Source organism: Aythya ferina (assembly GCF_964211825.1).
Source record: "Aythya ferina genome assembly, chromosome: 13".
In the NCBI taxonomy this organism is placed as follows: Eukaryota; Metazoa; Chordata; class Aves; order Anseriformes; family Anatidae; genus Aythya; species Aythya ferina.
The window spans coordinates 18,757,564-18,777,499 of record NC_140311.1 but is presented as its reverse complement, the minus strand read 5'-3'; the positions used below and the strand labels follow the sequence as shown (position 1 = coordinate 18,777,499).

General features: G+C 41.3%; 1 long non-coding RNA gene across 1 annotated transcript; it reads right to left on the bottom strand.

The window, feature by feature from the left end:
• Window positions 1-7,408: 7,408 nt before the first annotated feature.
• On the bottom strand, window positions 7,409-19,486 carry LOC311443936. Its single transcript, XR_014697570.1, has 3 exons — window positions 19,394-19,486; window positions 7,614-7,713; window positions 7,409-7,427 (listed from the first exon to the last, which is right to left on the bottom strand). It is a non-coding gene; the product is annotated as an uncharacterized lncRNA (long non-coding RNA).
• Between the last annotated feature and the right edge of the window lie 450 nt (window positions 19,487-19,936).

The following is a 19,936-nucleotide window of genomic DNA, read 5'->3' as shown; positions in this document are numbered from 1 at the left end:
CTTTCCCTGCCACCTTGGTGTTGAAACACAATTCACAAAGAAATAATTTATGTTTACAGAAGTGTGATACATAAAAAGTAATTAAAACCTTAAATCTTTCCAAAGAAATGTGATGTGCACAATTAAACTCGGCATTTAGTACAGGGAAACATCCCCTCAGACAAAGCCTGGTGATACGGTGAAGACCAGCCTCCAGGTCTTCTAACCAATTTTTATCATATCACCACACTTTCGTCCACCCCATTACAATCTCCCCCCAGCAGCCTGCATTAACCAGTCCACACTAACTGCAAACACTGCCTCCAGCCATGCTTACATGTGCTGATTTTATTTTTCTCAGTAATTTCTTTACTGGATACCATTTGCACTCAGGTTATTTCAGCTCAAATTTACACAGCACCACTGGTACTTCCTATGTGGAAGTCTATTTCTCCAAATTGGATTTCTGAATATAATGCAAGAACATTTTGCTTATTAAAAAAAATAATAATAAATAATTGCTTATTAGCACTGTAGAACTGTTAGTCATTTATGCTCCACCTGTAAATACCAGGCCATGTTAACATAAACTTGCCGAATGGAGGGCAGGGGGGAGAGTGGGTGATGTTCCTTGCCATCCTTCGACGGGAGAACAAAGCAGAAATATAAATGGAGCGTGGTGGGAAGAGTTACTGTTAGCTCTTGCCATTCTGCCCTGAGACTCACGGCCTGCAGGACATGAGCATGCCCAGCCGTGGCCAGCATCCCCTTATTTACTGCTTTGAGTCCCAGCCATGCTTGCCAGCTTGACTTTACAGGAGAGCGCGTTGGCTCGTCTTGTGAAAATATATTGTCAGGCTATATATTTTAGATGCTGTCTACTCTCCTTGTAAGATTCGAGACCTAATCAATCCTTTATGTTATAACCAGGTGTAAGTCATAAAGGGGTTGTTATTACAAAATTTTATAGAGTGAGGAGCTTAGGTACTCATGCAGGAGAGAGGTACATAAACAACCCACTGTGCCCTCGTGTTTTCAGGCACTGATGCCAAGATTTCTAGCCACTGGCCAATTTTAAGTACATTCAGTCACTTTCAATTCACTGGTCTCAAATTCTAGAGCTACATCTGCTGCTGGCTTATAAAAGCCAAAATCTCCAGCCACAGAGAGATCCAAGTAAGACTCACCAGGATGGCTTGGAGACCAGAGGTGACTGTCGGCACACCATAGCACTGAATTTGGCTTTGCACCCATTTCAGTGGAAAAAGAACACAAATCAGAGTAGAAAAACCAAGAAACTTTTACAGATTGTGCTCCGCATAAAAGATCAGACTATATAGACAGTAAACTAGTCTTAAAATGAAAATCCAAAGCAGCAATATTATACAGCAGTTCAAAAGGGCTGTTACCAAAATGTCAAGGCAACAACAATCATCCCAGCTAAATTTCTATAAGCATTTGTGAGTTCATATTTATTTCACCTTAAGGTGAAATAAATGACCATTTTTTAAATCAGTATAGCTTAAATCACCATAGCATAACTTAAATTGAGATGAGAAGGTCTCATCTTGAAATGAGATACAGATTTACCTAAACTCATTTCACTACCAATAAATAAATAAATAAACAAACAAACAAATGCAGTAAGTAAGAGAAAGTTAAACTTATTTTGAGAATCAAAATGTATGTACATGGTATGTCTGCAGTCCATGTTCAAGCTACCCACTTACAAATCTCCTGCTAGAGCCTCCAAATTCCAGCAAGCCACTATATTAAGTTGTGCACAGCAAGCCCAGCCTTTGGTGGCGTCTCACTCTGCTATTTTTGTCCTAGGTGATTCTGCCTCCTATGTAATTTGTCAAAGTAGTTGCAACTCAAAGGATCCTGTTCCCGCCCACACAAATAGAAAAAAAAGTTAGGGCTAGACAAGATACCAGGTATCCACAGTGCTATTACTATTATCTTGATAAAATAGCAGGGACACACATTCTGCCTGTCACAATTAAGGTGATAAATGCCTGTTTCTTTGAGGCTTGTTTGAAAGTCAATTATGCAGATTATTTCTAGAATACAGACAGATGGTCTTTTCCCCCATATGAGACAATCAATTTGAACTTTGATATGTGCATAAAAATACTGTAATTTGTCAAACTCCAATGGGGCCATTTTATCACAGATAACCAAAAGACTATATGGATTTTTGTATTTGCCTCTTTTCGATTAACACAGCCTATGTTCCTTTTTATTCAGATTTTTTTTTTTAAATGGAAGCTTTGCTATGTTTCATCTTGAAGCCAAATATTGATCTTTCAGTCTAGTCTTCAGGTTTTGATTAACGCAGAAGGTTGCTAAGCAAGCAGCTTTTTGTTTGTTTTCTGCTAATTCTTTTTTTATTATTCACTTGCCACAGTAAATCTTGCTTTTATTGTCCAACCACTGAAAAGAAAAAATAGATTGATTTGAGCACCTAAATAATTTACAATGCAGAGCTTTTTAGAAAGACTGATGCAATGTTGACCTTCATTTTCCCCCTTCTCTTGTTGACAATAGAACATTTTTGATTGACTTGAGAGGAAAAATAAAGGAAGAAGATTGATTTTGACATGTTAATGATGGTTTAATGCAACAAAAGCTTTAGAAAATGAGTGTTTAGTAAGACATGTTTTTTAACAAAGGAAAAATAAGCTGTTTTAAGTACAAAAATTATTACATATTTTTTTCTCGTCATTTTCCTTCTCTAACGGGCTGAATTTCATGCTCCTGTTTAAGAACTGAGTTATATTTATTTTTGATTCACAAAATGTTCTAACTGCCTGAATTCCTCTTCATCGACTCCATAATAGGTTTGCTAAGCAAAAGCATGTAAATAAATGGAAGACTCTGACAAATGTAGGAAAGAATAGCTTGAAACAAAGACTGTGGGAGACAAAGATCCTGTTTCTTGCAGAGACTTTTTTTTATATCATTGGGGGCAAATGACTTAGGCTCCCAGGCAAACACAACCAAGTCAAAGACCTAGCTCCAATCCAACACAGTCCAGGGATGCCTTAAGCCTGCTTCCAAAGCAATGCAAGCCCCCATCAAGGTATAAATATTAATGAATTTTTTAATTCCATAGCATTTGGAGTCAATAGTAAGTACTATCTTACCACTCTGAGGCTTACTGTCAAACTTAAGGTAAGGTTAATGACACCTGCCTCATTAAGAAGTATTTTCAAGGTCTCCACAATAAAAGTGCAATGGAAAAACAAGGTATTGTTAAGATAACTTTTTAGAAGAAGGAATTCTTCCTTGACAGCTCTACCTAAAGTATACAGCACAAATCATTAGTAGACTAATCATATAGAGTTAGATCCAGCCAGATGCTAAGTCAACAGGTATTCAGGTGGAACATTTTACCAGCTTTCACTATAAGATGTGTCAGGTTGAATATCAAGGTTCACAAGGAGATATGAATATCAGAGTCATCAAAACCCACATTTCTGCAAAAATATATAAATACACATGTCAAATAACTACTCTCCTCAATAAAATAGCCAAAGTACTTGTGTTGTCTAGAAGTTTCTGTTCAGCCCATCTCAAAAAAACATATAATGGATTTTGACACAGTGCTTAAAACTCAACTGAAGTTTTGCCAGGTCAGAAAGTTGAATTCACAGTATTGATGCTATCAAGCCTGACCCTACCCACCTCCCAAACTGCAAAACACTGCACAAAAATCTACCAACCAATCTGGGCTGGGAGAGTTGCTGCTGAGTGTAGCAATATTTTTACCATCTTTTCTGTTAGTGCAATTGTTTAATGTCTCTGGACATGTAGCACCTCCATCAAAGACAATGCAGTTACTCCAGACTTTCACTGGAATCACTAAGGAAAAAAATTGGCTTCATAGCAATGAAATGGTATGTCAAGCTGGTAATAAATATTCAGCTTTTCTCTTGGGAATGTACTACTTCATTTCACTCCAATGGAACGTATTACCAGCCAGTACTCAGAGGTCCAGTAATTCACGTGTTATTGTACACCTGCCAGATATACATGTGCACTAGCTCCATATGCTAAAGATTTTTTTTGTATTCTCTTAGAATTCAAATTAAACAAGGCCATTGTCTCAGTAAGGTTCTGATCCACCAAATACTCAACAGTTCCAAAGAAGTAGTACAAGTTAAAGAAAGTCTTAACAGTTTTCTTTACTAGAGCCTAAATTAGATTTCTAAATAGAATAACATCTCATACATCAAACTACATCCAAAGTCAACATTGCCCTTATGGATAGCTTTATTTCTTGTTGTTTTATCACAATGCAAGTTCTCTTCTACTCCTCTCTAAACCTACTTACAATCCAAAAAAATTTAAAAAAATAAAAGTCCTAAAAAGAACCAGTCATGTTTTTCAATTATCAGCTCCTATTATGTCCTGTTCTAGCCAGATGTTACTAATAATTTTCCTCACAGTATGCATACTAAGCACAATCATCTTCTAGGACCACAATTTATCTGATTTTTGCTGCTCACAAAAAAGCTTTGCATATTTGTTGAGTACTCCATAAAGACCAAGAGGGCTAAACAATAACAGGTCATACTGAATGTGGGCAGTTTGCATGCATAAAGATTATGAAGCCTGAAAAACTTGCATGGTTTGTAAAGACTGTAAAAGGAAATGCACCTCAATTTTATGAAATTCTCTTCATAGCCAAGTAATTGCAAATAAGACAACTCAGTGGTTTAAACTTCTCCAGGTGATGTGTTCATACAGCAGGATCACACTTACAATTGCCGGGTCTATTTTGGTTTCAATGACAATTTGACATAAGTAGAGTTGTATTGATGCTATTGTATGTTGGATCAAGCCATAGAACTGTTATAGGTTCTTTTTCTCCTCTGCTCTGTATGAAAAAGAGTTTACCATAATCCTAAAATAAAATGGGGTTTTACTTAAACCGTGCTTCAGCCAGGCTGTTAGTGCCTTGTAGGTCAGCAAGGAGCATTCTGGCACACAAATAAGCACATTCTCTGCTTTAACACACAGAAAAACAACTAATAAATAATAATAATAATTTTAAAATGTTAATGGTGCTGCGAAGGGTGAGAAGGACCATTGATATCAAGGCAAAGCCCAGGACAATAGCAACATGAACACAGCCTCTGTTCGTAAGTCCAGTTCTCTCTCCTACTGTGGAGCAGGAACAGAGATTGTGACATTGAGCCACAATCCATTCACTCAACCCCACAGCAACTGGGATTTTCAGATGGTGGTGGGCCTGACCTTCCTAGTTTCTAAGTTCACCCAACATTTAAATTACTGTGGCTATACTCATATATGAAATTTCTTGACTTTTTCAAAGAAGGATAAAACTTCATAGCATAAAACATATTACATGAACTTGGACCAAGTGCCAATTTGTATAAATCAATAAACCTTAGTAAAGGCAATGAACTTGTTAGGTCAATAGAAGACCTGAACAGGTGTGTAAAATAAGTTTTTCACTGCCTGATGTTCATGAATTTGGCTGAATAGTGGCATAAATTGTGGATTGTGCATGAGCATATTTTAATGTGGGCCCCCCGGTGTTCACTGTTTGACAGAACATTACACCATGCCACTGCATGCAAAAAGCTAGGAGAGTGAAAGCAGGAAACAAGATTCAGCTCATACTGAAAAATCCATTGCAGTATCACAGTATTTTCAGGGGAGAAAGCAAAAGAAACAAGAAGGTGAGCACACACAAACTATACAGGACTATACAAGATGACAGATGAAAGTTTTCCAAATTATTTTTAAAAGTACACTGTAGGTGGGAGAAAATGTGAGAGACAGGCATTTTCAATAAACAAAATTCATTATCATCAAGTAAGGGAATCAAAAAAATTGTTGAACCTTGCACATTCTTAAAGCTACTTGTCGTGCTGTTTTCAATTGTGCTTAAGTTTACAAGGACAAATCAGACCTTTGAAACTAACAATTTCATTTTCAAGCGTGTCCTTGAGAGACTGCAGCCATATACAAATAAGTTACGGGATACAAAAGAAAGCCATGTGAATAACAAAAAACTCAGGGTGAATGTCAGCAACTGAAAAACATACATGCAACAGCTGCAAAATAAATTACTATAGTCAAAGCCGCTCCTCAGACTCAAGAGCTTATATGGCAGTCTTTTAAAGGTCAACACTGAAGTCAGTCAGATTGGAAAAGAAGTCCAAGAATATGAAATCCAGCGTTCAAATGATTTGTTTGCCCAGGGGTCCTTATTAGAAAGGTAATCTCTTCTCTATCACTGTTTAATAACATATCATTACTTTGTGAAGTGCTTTAAAATACCCGGAGTACAAAAGATGATATTTAAAACCAATTCCTTCTATACCATCCCAAACAATACATTAAAAAAAATGGAGAGAAGAGGATAAAGATGTTAATTTTACTGACAATTTTCTAACACTCCACAAGAGACAGCAAACAGCCCTAACTCCAAAATTACATTGTAACCACAGGCCATTTTGTCATGTGAAAAGTACCAAGTGATGGTAATTTCTCCACTGACTTTAATTAAGCTTCTTGTGGACTTGCTCTCACACTCTCCTCCCTGCTTTCTTTGTTATTTAAAAAAAAAAAAAAAGTAAAGTTCTCCCTCCCCCAGGTGAATTTTGCCATAGTTCCAGCGTCAGAACCAAGCCTTGCAGAATAAAAAGTTTACATGAAAAGTCAAGGTTTTGATGAATGTCACACTTGAAAGCCAATTAAGTGGGCTGAAAGGAAGACACAATTTCCCATTGTCTAATTGCCTCACAGCACCTTCAAGGTAATAAATTTGTCACGTTGAATTATTAATGAGAAACGAATATTTGACTTGCAGCCTAGAATAGAAAATAGTTCATTATCTGTTGGCATTGTTCCTCCCAAACAAAGAATGGCATGACGGGCGTTAAGGAAAAGGTGTTGGAGAAAGCTTTTCCTCACGTCTGTGTCTCACACACCGACTGCCTTTCAGTGTAACATCCTGAACAAAGGAGGGGAGGAACGATTCTAGCTCCTCATCCTCTTTGGCCTTTGCAGCCTAGCAAATAAAATGCCACCCGGATGTCCCAAAAAACACGCTCCTTTACTGTCCCATTTCAAACACAGGCGAGGTTTGGCAGGTTTTTTAAATTGGCTACATCAATGTACAAGGAGCAAGACATAAAGCAGAAGCCAGCTTTAGGATTACGTGGCTCTGAGCAGCTCTCTGCCATATCCCCTCTGCAAAGGGCTGCTCACAGATGTGGGATGAGACAGGCAGTGTCTTTCAGTGTATTTATTTTTATTCCACAGGTGCTGAAACAAAGGTAACACACTTGGAAAGCATTTGTGTTGGCACAGAAGACCGTTGTAACAGCAACGGACTGCTGCCTCCTGTATACAGTGAAAGAAGTCAAAGCAAAATGAAGCCTAGATGCTTGGTGTTAGATCTGCAGCTATAAAGGGAATTAGGAAACAGAGCTCATGCACCCGTGCCTGAGCCTTCGTGACAGCCCAGGTTCTGGCTGTGCCATACCTGGGCCCTATGGTTGCCCTGGGGAGACAGGGAACAGCTGCAGATTTGGGGTTGCATCACTGCCCATCAGCCAGGGTCCATGTCCTTCCCTCCCACCCGGTCTTACCATGCCACAGCCTGGCTGGAAGCACCCCTGCAAGCGTCCTGAGTGCTGTGGCTTGCACAGCATGAGGCAGGCAGCACCAGAGGGCATTCACTTGTGTCTTCTACATGGGGAGAGAAAAATGCAGAAAAGGGAAGTGTTAAAATCACAGGCACCAAAAATGTCTTTAGAAAGAAAATTAGAACAGTGCAAAACCAAGCATGTTCACGACAATAATTATGGGTCCTGATTTATTTTTTTTCTTCACACAAGAGTGGAAATTTTGGAGAACAACCAGAACATGATAGAACACCCATCACTGGTACTGGTTCGCCTCTCAATGTCTGGACCCTGCTTACTACAAGAGTTGCTACTCAATACAGCATGCTCAAGGCTATTGCACCCCACATTTACTGCTTTGTCTTTTGGGAAGCCACTGCAAGCTGAGAGGAGCTGTGCTACATGTAAAAGGTTCTTGGGGGAAATAGGAGAGAGGAGACAGGCAATCGTTTTGTGTTCAGATTGTAAAACACGACAAGAAAGCACAAGGCCTGCTGACCCATGAAGACGGAACACCCGCACGTAACCTTGCATGTTCAGCTTTGTATATTCAGCCATCATTTCAACAGACATTTTCTGGAATAGTTTTCATTTCTACACAAAACTTAACATCATCAATTTGAACCGCAGGGCTCATGATGTCAGTAGGACTAGTTCATAACTCCAAGATATCAAACCCTCTCTTTTTGACCTCAAGATCAATACAAACAGCTTCTTTGATGCCTGATCATTCCAGAATTCAGATAATCCCCCCTCAGCCTCACTTTATACCCCAGTTCTCCTAGTGTTGTTTAAAAGCAAGATTAATACCTGCTTAAGAGCTGTTTCCATAGCCAGGTAGTCACAGCTGATGGCTACAAATGTTGAGAGCCCAGACTGTCCCTGGGCTACTTCTCACCTACATTGACACCACCCTTTCCTACAGAAATCCTACAGAAATCCTAAAACCAGCTCAGAGCTCGTAGCGCCCCTCCCTGAATATGGCAGCTGCCATCTGCACACAGAAGAGCGATGAAGAAACCCAGTGCTTGTGACAGGCCTTGCAGCACTGGGCACTGATACTTCCATTTGTGTGGGGCCAGGCCACTGTCATGCATACAGACCAAGCTTCCTCCTTGGGCAGAAGCTGAAGTGCTGCTAAGGCTCTTTCAAGATGCAGCACTTGCCAGAGAGGTCTGCTGATCTGAAGAGGTGCTTGAAGGGCCTGTTCCAAATGCTGGTGCGAGCCCTAGGCAAGGAACCTCTCAGTTGCCACATCTCTGGCACTTCACCAGAAGGCTGCAGAGATGAGCGTGCCTCGGGGCTTCAGCAGCTTCAATTTTGCAATGAATTTGACTCAGTGCCTTTCATGTATGCATCAGTAAGGGCTGTAGTAGAAACCTTAGAAGTTAATGAATAAGACAGGGAGATTTAAAGGTTTGGGCATATAATTACTGTAGCAAAATATGCTCTTTCCTGCACCACCATGAGATCTTCTATTAGGCATGCTGCAATACACTAAATAAATTGCAGGTCATGAAACACAGCAATAAATCCTGCCCATATTAAATTACAAAGTAATTAAAACTGCTACGGTGTTTACATTTAAAATTCACTAATGACATCAGAAAAAAATCTGATTATCAGTGCATCCAAAGCAGCCTCTCTTCCATTTGACTACTCCTACCACGAAGCTGTGCTTTTTCTAGCAGGGCCAGACTCAAAGATAATTAGACATAAATATGTAGTAGGCACTTCCAAGGCTTTATAAAAGCTCCTTGACTGGGTAGATCCCTACTTCCACAGATATATTTGTAAGTGAAATAATCATACACTTAAAGTCCACTCTACAAAAATCCACCAAAATTGGCATCGTCATCTAATTAAGCTTTTGTAGAGCACCAGTTACTAGATAAACTGCTTACTGGCAATATGCCTTTGCATCTCGCAATCCCATCTCCATCCAGGTTCAACCCAACAAGGCAATGCAAGGAGAAACAGAGACAGCCCCAGTGCTTGGGCTGCCCAAGGGCCTGGGTGGTGGCAGACCTTGCACTTTCCCTGCACCCCACTAAAGGAAAATCCAGACCCTCAGGTCTGGAATAGGACATCTCAATTCCCAAACACCTTCCAGTCCAGAATGTCACAGTTTTGAAATAACAGGCAAGACAATGAACTCACTCCAACAAACTCTGACAAGGCATTAGTGAAATTATTATCCCTTACTTACAGAGCTAGTCAAGCCTTTAGTCACCCTTGTCTTAATGTACTCTTACTACAGATGGTGAATAGCCTTCATCCTATTTCAGAGTAAAACCTCTATTACTGCTGAGACACAGAAATTAAACTCCAGTTTTCATTACATCGATGGGAGATTTGATTATTTGATTGCTTTTCATGTCAGTCACCTGACAGTAGCCATGTATCCTCCTCAGAAACTGGGATGCAGCAATTAAGTCTCCTGATTTAGACAATGATATTGCTCCATCCCATGCTTTCACTCAGTGCAGTGACACCCAGTACATCACCAAGTCACTTCTAAAGAGCAGCTGACACCTCCTGGCAACCTGTGAAAAATGTCCTAGTTTGAAACAATTTTGCTTCTGCATGATGTATGTGCTGTTTTTCCCTTCCCTTCACTCTTTGTTACTAACAACATTTGCATGAAAAATAGCATCTTCAGTCTTCAAAAAGTTCATCCGCTCCCACTGCTGCTATTTTTTTTTCTTTGCACTTGAACTCATAATCCTCTTTGTGCAGCTACGGCAGGATGCTGTGAAAATGACCGTGGCAGCAGCACAGAGAAGAACATACAGCCACCAACGAGTCCTCAGGAGGAAGGCTGGGTGCCAGCACAGAAACCAAACAGGCAGCTGCCAACACCTAGCAAGCATGCTGCCTCACTCTGAATGCCACTCCTGAGCCTCCTTCTCACAACCCAGCCCATTTTGGGTTCCTCGGAGACATCAGAGGGCCCAAAAAAGCAGGTTGAGAGCACCCAACTTGGGTAATGCTGCCCCACACCTCCCTGTGCTGCCAGGGCCACATCCACCAGCTGTTTCCTGCCCTGGGATGTCTTTTGGCCACTCAGCATGTTTTGGTCCCCTGGGGCTGTGGTACATGAACAACACTCCAGAGTGCACCACTCTGGCACCAGGAGCAGCACACACAACTAATAAGCAGGGATGAACTACAAAAAGCACAGGCGTATGGTTGCTTAACTCACCTCTCACTGTTTCTGCTGGCCTTTAATCCCTAAACATCATGCCAAACAAATATATATATATATATTTGGTGAAATAAGATCTATGGGACTTGGTCCATTTGTACTTGGGTAAAATTAAGACACAAAACTGTTTCTAGTGTGGAGTGCTCAGCTTCCCAGGGAGAACGTGATTTCTGCAAGAACGCAGCCGAGGAAGTTTACCCCCACATAGAGGTGGCAAGAACCACCTACACACAGGCAAAATTAGCCTGGAGTAATGTGAGTTGTGCACAGAGCTTGTGCTGGCCCTCAGCAGGGCCTGAGCTTCCCCCAGCATGCCCATTCCGTACAAAGAGACAAAGCTGCTTGCTACCAAAGCACCTGCCCCACAGCACCACTGCAGCCATCAAACCACTGCTCTCTGCTTTATTTTTCCAGGATGCAATTACTCCAATTGCATTATGGCTGCAGAACAAAGTGGGGGGAGAAAAAAGTCAACGGGAGCTACCCCATGCTGCAAATCCTCAAAGGACGCCTTCGGGGATCATGCTGTGCCTTTGGCTTTCTGAGGAGGACCTCGCTGCCGAATGCCATGCTTTCCGTCCCTCCTACCTCCTGATCAGGATTACTATAATCGTCTGATTATTTCTTTCTGTGCAGTGGACAAAAACATCAATCATTTTAACCAAATGTTTTAGGAAGTTAAGTTTAGCTTTCCAAAGGTGGCTATTTCCATGAAATATGTTGTTATTCATAATGGCTTTAAACAGAATCTGTTTTCCCCAAACGCTTGAGCACAAGTTGAGAGCTCTTTCATCTTCCAGCATTCACCCATTTTATTTTATTTTTTTATATGCACGGTGGGCTGTATTCATCCAGGCAGCTCTGTAAAATACAATGGGCCACCTACAACACCTGATTTACAGAGCAGGAGCAGGCACCTCGCACCCAGTAACATCACCAGGAACCCAGCTGCTGGAGAAAGGTGGGTCAAAATTAAAACACTGAAAACACATTGAGAAGAAACAGGGAAAGCCAGAGGTCCAAACATTTCTGTGTGAAGTAATTATTCCTGTGAATTAACTTGCTATGGCCTGGCAATTTAGAAAACTTGCTTTGACGCAGCCAGCTTGGGTGGTGGGAGAAGAGCTCTGCCCATGCCTGCCCACCAAAGTTTTGCTCTCACTGGTTATTAATGCAATAAGCACAAAGGCAGAGAAGATGCTTCAAGGAAAATCAATGTTTTTAAAATAAAACTTCAATGTAATTCAAACAGCCTGACTCAACTGCCTATAGTAAATTAAGTTTAAAACTTTAACAAACTGTCACGTAAAACTGGTGGTGTCTGACAAATTGAATTATGATAGTAATACATCACTCACAAAAGTATTATTGATAGTGACAGGAAGATATTGAATTTAAATTATTCATTTTTATTGATTAAACAGTACATCTTCACCAAGAAGGGGGCAAAATGCCTGACAAACATTGGAGTTTCGTATTTTAGCTCCTGGAATAAATAGCTGTCAATCCATCCATGCTGGGCTTTTCCATATTCCCCTGCAGTGGATCAAACCAGCATTAAAAATTCTCACACAAAGAACTGTTCACTCACACCTCTGGCAGAAAACATCCGACTGCAAAACGGGCTTTCCCTTCCTGGAGACCATTTCAGAAGCTGTTTCTGCCAAGAAGCCTAGCGCAGTGCCTACCTGCAAGCAGCTGACTTCCTCCAGCTGCAATTTTAGGCAGGCTTATGGTGCAGGTGGGGTTACAAGGCCCCAGATCAGGCACCAGTGCCATCACCCACAGCAAGGAGCACCGCTGGCTACGCCAGGCTCCTGGACCCAGTGCCAGTAAGACTCCAGCTGGAGACTGGACCTTCAAGTTGTTCGACAGAGTCGCTCTGAACTTCATCTCCTGCCAGCAGCTGGGAGACCCCAAACAACATGAAAGGAGTAATTGCTTTCTGAGCTGGAAGACTGATCCAAGCCACACAGAGAATACTGACCCCAAGCAGCTCTAACACGTATACACCGAGAAGAAAAATAATCAAGCAAAGGAAAGTCAGGTCGGCTTCAATAAGCAACATGCACTGCTTCCCCTCCAGCCATTACCTGCAAGGGGTTCTGGGGACTGGTATTTCATTTAAGCTCCCTTGTTTCTTGGCCAGCTTCTGCCTTTTGTGGTTTGCAGTACGATGGCACTGAACACCATGCGTATAATGGGAAAACAAATCTGCATCAGCAATGAAGACAAAAGCAACACAATAAATTTTAAAACTTGACCCAGCCCAAAACTGAGCAATGATCTAATGTGGGAAGGAGCCTCACACACGCAAACATTTGCCTTTTCTTATATTTTACAGAATTCTTCAGCCACGGTAGTGTTCACATGCCCACTAAATCCCAAGCTTTCCCTTACTATAAGGGGGGAATGTTAGGCTGAGGGTTTTGATACATTTCTGCCATTAAGACCTAAGCTGATCTGTGCAATCTTAAGGGTTGCAGGGAAAGGCACCAAAATATACATCCTTCTGGGGGACCCTCACACATGAGGAAGGACTGGTGAGACAGAGTCCTTTGTTCCCTGCAGGAGCTCACACCAGAGCACAAGGAGTGAAATTTGCTTCACATGCATCCTACAACATACACATAGGCTGTACATGTCATTAATATGTTTATCTATGTGAACAAACGTAAGAAACTTTTCTCATCATCATGCATTTTCAGGAGATTTGTAAGAGAACTTGAAGTTATATTGTCTTTGCCTATGTAACTGTGTAATACCAAAATGCTGCTTTGCCACACTTCAGGCTCAATAATTTTATGTGGTTATATATGATTAGTTTTCACTTTGAAACATTAGATTTGAGTCCTAATCACTTCATCACACATTGCTGCCAACACTACTGTCATAAGGCCTTTAAAAATATATATATTATTATTCCAGACCAGCAACATTCACATGTAAGCACCAGCTAACAGAAGGACTTAAGCTTCCACTCGCTGGGGATGTGACCAGCATGAGCCATGCAGCAGCCCCAGCTCATCAGTGGGTCCTGGGATGTGTGTCCCAGCATGTACAAAGCATGACTGGGCAGCCAGCATTCCCATTTCTCCATGGCTCTTCCTATGTTCCATCTTGTCTTGCAGAAGAGGGTATTTACTCCTCTTCTGAACTGCCAAGCATCGTGCAACTGCTCTGTGCCAGTGAATGTTTCACTGGAGCATTAATACAGGAGCAGCACATTTTATTCTTTTCCCTGGCCTGCAGAACAAGGTGGAAGTAAATAAGATTATATTAAAGAAAAAGCTCTACAAAGTTAACAATCAAACTTGTTTAGATACTAGGCTGATGCAATATTTTTTTCAGAAAAACTCCTCACCTGCCGGCAGTTGACATTTTTATTTCTTTTACATGAAGAAAAAGTGTCTTTCCGTACAAGAAAGTTCAGACTACTACCCAGATTATTTCTTTCTACATGAAATAAAAAGGAATTTGTTTTATATACTTGACCTTTGATAAACTACTATACAATAAATCCTTTTCATTTCCCTCTCTCTGCTGAATGCGTATTTGGGCAGTGTAAATACAGCACCTTTCAGCAGCTCTAAGAAGCTTCAACAAGAGACTGTGGAAAATTAGTTTGTTCCTAGCATTACTATGCCCTTGTTTAAAAGCCCTCTGTGATCCATCAGAAAAATACATCAAATACAAAAACTCAATGTTTAAATGATTCACAGCCACTCTGCCAAAGAGCAACGAATTCAGGCTGTTTCAATACCTCTTAACACCTAAATATCCAGTTTAAATGTTTGCTTCCTAAATGTCCTATATTTAACACTTTTCAGCCATTCAACAGAAAGATGCTGAACCATGAAATCAAGTGGGACTTCTTAGTCCTGATTTCCTATTGCTATTTCATAATGCATCCACTTCATACCAAATATACAGTAGAGACCTATGGGAGAGGCTTTGTATCAATCCCTGAACAGACATTCAAAACACTGGAAGAAAAACGAAGACAAGATTTTTGGATTCCTATTGAAATCCAGAGACCAAACACTCTATTTTGCAGAGTCGAATGAAAGCTGGGTTCCTCTGAGCCGCAGCCCTTGCAGACTCCCAGTGCCATTAGCAGGATCTCACCTCATACATGCTGAATTCAGCCATCTCTGAATTCAGAAATCATTTGCTCATGGCAGAAGAATTAGCTATGGAAACCTCAGAAGAAGCAGATGAGATGTTTCTTGTGCTAACAGTTGGGTAAGAGAGTCTGTGACTGCCAAGAGGGCTGAGCAAGACAGAGGTGTTGGGAGGAAGGCAAAGAAGTCGCATTCCTCCAAGAGAGGAAACTCCTCTTCACTTCCATGGTGAAGACTTTCCAGGCACTTCTGAATGCCCGGCTTTCAGCAAACAACATGAAGACCACCCTAATCATGCCAATATATCATGCCAATAACCCCTTCACCTCCACCCAGCCGAGGCACCGACTCTCTCATGCGTTTACAAGAGAACAGCGACATCGATCAGTTCTTCCTCTGCAGGATGGTTTTGCTACCTCCTGGGTAGGATTTCCTAAACCCTTTCATTTCAGGGAAAAATAATGAATTTCAGAGAAGAGATTGTAAGAAAAACTGTAACTATTTTAGATCATTTCCTTAATTACTCAGCAAACCCTACTTCTCTTGTTTAGCTTTTATTGTTCTGCACATCTGTCCTGTTACCATCTAGCGATCATCAGTGCTAAAAATAAAGGCAGCTCTCCAGATCCTCAGGAAATAAGTGCTATACAGACAACTACAATTAAAACACCATAAACCTGCTGGGGGCAGCTCTCCCAGATGCAGAGATGTCCAGCTGCGAGCACCCCCTACAGCCCAGTTGCATTACTGTGCCCTCGGTTGCATCACCACGTTTCTGCAAGCATGTGAGGCAGCCCATCAGCACTGACCAGGATAATTTCTGTGCTGCTCCTCCAAGAGCCACAGGATTCTGCTCCCAGGGCTTTACCTCTGCTACAGCTTTGCCACAGCACAACTGCTCACTGGCACAAACCCAAACTGGTCCCTGTACGTTGAGGAAAAGCACAGGGAGGCGAGGGCCCTGCCAGCATGTGCTTCTTGTGATCGCTGACACCATTTCAAAAGGGTCGTCTGAAGCTGCTCTGGATTCCCCACAACACCAAAGGCCAGGGAATAGCAAGCACTGCTAAGAACACTAAATGACAGCCCATCCACTTGAGCAAGTTCTTGTTGCTGATGGAGAGGCTCATGAATTTAGCTGAAATTTATTTGCGAATAATGTCTATTTCTGAGGTTGTGGTGTTCACCATCATTTCTCTTAATTATTTCTGACACTTGCCATATAATTTAGGGCCGCCGATGACACTGAGAAATAAACTCTGAATCTTCTTTAAAGAAAATGTGCCAAGCAACAGAATTAAATGCTGCACATTTTTATTACTGCACCCAGACCTCAGAAGTAATCAACCCAGTGCACACAGTGACAGGGTGGGAATAACATTTAAATGCCTGCGTGTAGAATCAGAGCATCCTTAGGTGGGCTTTGCTTTCCAGTGTCCTCATCTAAACAACCAAGGGAGCTCCTGAACTTCCAAGAAGCTTCATCAGCCCACACTGATAGAGAGCCAGTCCCAGCATGGTTTGTGTGAGGGACTTAAAGGACAACAAAAGCACTTCCCCAAAATAAATCTCACCCCAAAGGGCATCAGTCTGGAGGTGTCAGTTCCAGCTGACGCAGAATAGGAACAAAATGCCAGCCTCCATTCATCCTTCCCCCAGGATTTGCCCACAGCTCCTGTAACAATGGCTCTGTTTGGCTTTTTCTGACCCATGCGAGATTTCTCTGAATGTCATCAGTAGCTTCAGACAAGAGCGTCCGTGATGTGCTTTGGAAAGTTAATGAAATCTGCCTACCAGAAAGGCTGAGGGATTGTTGTCCTTCAGCTGTATCATATTTGCAGGGCTATTTGCATCATATTTGCAGGGTGCAGAGAAGGGCGACGAAGCTGGTGAGGGGCCTGGAGAACAAGTCCTACGAGGAGCGGCTGAGGGAGCTGGGCTTGTTCAGCCTGGAGAAGAGGAGGCTCAGGGGTGACCTTATCGCTCTTTACAGATACCTTAAAGGAGGCTGTAGAGAGGTGGGGGTTGGCCTGTTCTCCCACGTGCCTGGTGACAGGACGAGGGGGAATGGGCTTAAGTTGAGCCAGGGGAGTTTTAGGTTAGATGTTAGGAAGAACTTCTTCACTGAAAGGGTTGTGAGGCACTGGAACAGGCTGCCCAGGGAAGTGGTGGAGTCACCATCCCTGGAAGTCTTCAAAAGACGCTTAGATGTAGAGCTTAGGGATATGGTTTAGTGGGGACTGTTAGTGTTAGGTCAGAGGTTGGACTCGATGACCTTGAGGTCTCTTCCAACCTAGAAAATTCTGTGATTCTGTGATTCTGATTTCCTTTTCCAAGTCATGTGTGGGCAGGGATAGCTTTTCTGCCTCTGGCAGGTACAGGTACATATAATCAATGGGCAAATTTATAATTGGGGTTAGGTGCCAAAGGCAGGAACTGGAACTTAACTCTCATTGGCTTCACATCAGTGAGCTCTTGGGGAGCTTCTCTTATATCCAGGTCTTCCCACAGAGAGCACTGGAAAGATGGCCAGAGAGAGGGCAAGAGCCTAAAATACATTCTCTTAAGGTTCATTTGAATTCAGACTTGGGCCCAACCATCTTATCTCCCTCCTTTATCTGCAGCCTGGAAACATTTCCACAAGCAGATTTGTATGCACACAGATGCCTAGGGAATGGTTGTTCTTCAGACACATTTGAATGAAAACCAGGCAACATTATGCACAGATCAGAGCCTCTGAAGCTCATTAGCACCTATTATTGCTAAGTAGGAAACAGCAGACAGAGAGATGCACAGATGCAGCCCCTCCACCAGGACAAGGATGCTGCCATGCCAGGGCTGTGAAACAGTCCTCACTCAACCATGTGTGTTGAGATGTGCCCCATGGTTGGGGCAGAGCAAAGAGGGGCATGATGGAAACACAGCCATGACATTTACCGTAACAGTCAGCTGCTTCATAACTGTCATGGCATAGGGTCTTTAAAATTCTTTTTTTTTTTTTTTTTTTAATGCCAATCTTGATGAAGAAGTGAGTCCTGTGCTACTAGGCAGAGCAGTCAAGTGGTCTGCTATCAGGACTGCACTATCAGCAGTAACGTGGTATGAATAGTCCAAGCATCTTCATTCATCAGCCCACAGCCCTAAATACATTTCTACAAATAATTTCATCAACTAATAAATGATTTTTAAAGAGGTTATAACTCACAAAAATGAAAAGGGATAAATTTGCGGAATCTTAAGAATGATTAGAGGATTGCATTGACCTGACAGCACTTGATGACACTCAACAAGCAAATTGGCTGCATTAAAATGTATGAAGTCACTGGCAAAGCAGACGATCTGGCAAAAAGAATATTGAGAACTTTTCCCCTTTCCATGATTAACTTGATCAAATCAAACCCATAAACGAGAGCCCTGACATGATTAAAACAGCCATGAAAATGTTAACTGATGCTTAATTGTCATACAATTCAGCATAAGATTTAAGAGAAAAGAATCACATATGAAAGATGAGCATTAAGAGACAGATAAAGCAGGAGATAGGCTGGCCTTTTAATCAGCACGTCAGGCCACAAAGACAAGGACTTGGCGCAGACAGGAAGGTGACACACCAGCTTTCTGAGAAGACAAGGTTTGTAAGGACCCTCTATGCCCACATATCTATTGAAGTCAATCTTTTTGAACTACATCTGCAATATTAAGGAAAAATTATTTATCTACCTTTCCAAGGCATTGGGAAAATTATCAAAGACAAAGCACCATGCAATCTTCAGGTAGAAGATGGCAATAAATGTCTTCAAAGGACAGGCATCAAGCCAAAGCAAAGCAGAGATTTTAGCATTTTTAATTTATTGACTAGCGGGGAATGATATCATGGGTGCCTGACTGCAGACAGAATAGCTGCTTCAATTCATTGGTATAACTGTCAGCACTGAATCCAAGCAAATCGAAAAATGTGACACCTTTCAGCCAAACTTAATAGGAATATAAATGGGTTGAAAGAGAACTGCAATTGGGTCTACAAGAGAAACATCTAGGTGCTCAGACAAAAATAACTTATTGTGATAACACAATAAGTGTGATATGAACCAATAACTCACAGAAGTCGTCACTGTTTGGGAGATAATTTTAAAATATATAGCTTTGCAGTTGTTTTGAAGTAGGTAATGGATGTTTTCTAAAACACCTGACAGGCAGTAGTACTTTGTATAGGCTCAGGCAAATTTCACATTTATTTCAGACTCATTATCCTAAATAAATCATAACCTTTCATGCCACTTAGTTATCTAATGAGCAAGAGTGTGCATATAAAATAAAAGACCATACTGGCCCTTCAATGCACCAGCAATTGTTCTCTTTCATTTTGAGGGAAAATTTACATTTGAATTATGTGAATCCTCTTACAAACATACCTGAAAGTCGAAGCAATATTTTTTTCCTTCTGCAGAAGCTCTTGGCACAAAGAAGCTGCTTTAAAGCAGGAAGGACACAGGGTGCACTTGGACTGGAAGAAAAGTCAAGAAATCAGTCTTGTCTAGCCCATACCCTCAAAACAGAACCAACTAGAACAGATCCGTTGCTGATTCACTGTTGCCTAAATTATAAAATAAATAAATAAATAAAATGTGAATCAAATCCTTCAGCATGTAGAATCCCTACCTAACCCATTCTAAGGCTATGGCAACAACTCCAGCTCAGCTTGCTGAACAGAAACATTTAAGTCATATGTCAAGATCCAAAAACCACTAACTTTACCAATAAATAAATACATAAGAAATAGCAGATATTTGATTTTTTTCACCTTCTTCTTTTTGAACCCTGCAAGTTTATATTTCCTAGCCTTTCTGAAATATGATCACTTATTAAGAGGAATTAATAGGTTTCTGTAATCACCTGACTCCAGATGCTGGAAGCTGGGACACAAAATCACATACTGCTTCTAGCATCGTCCCTAT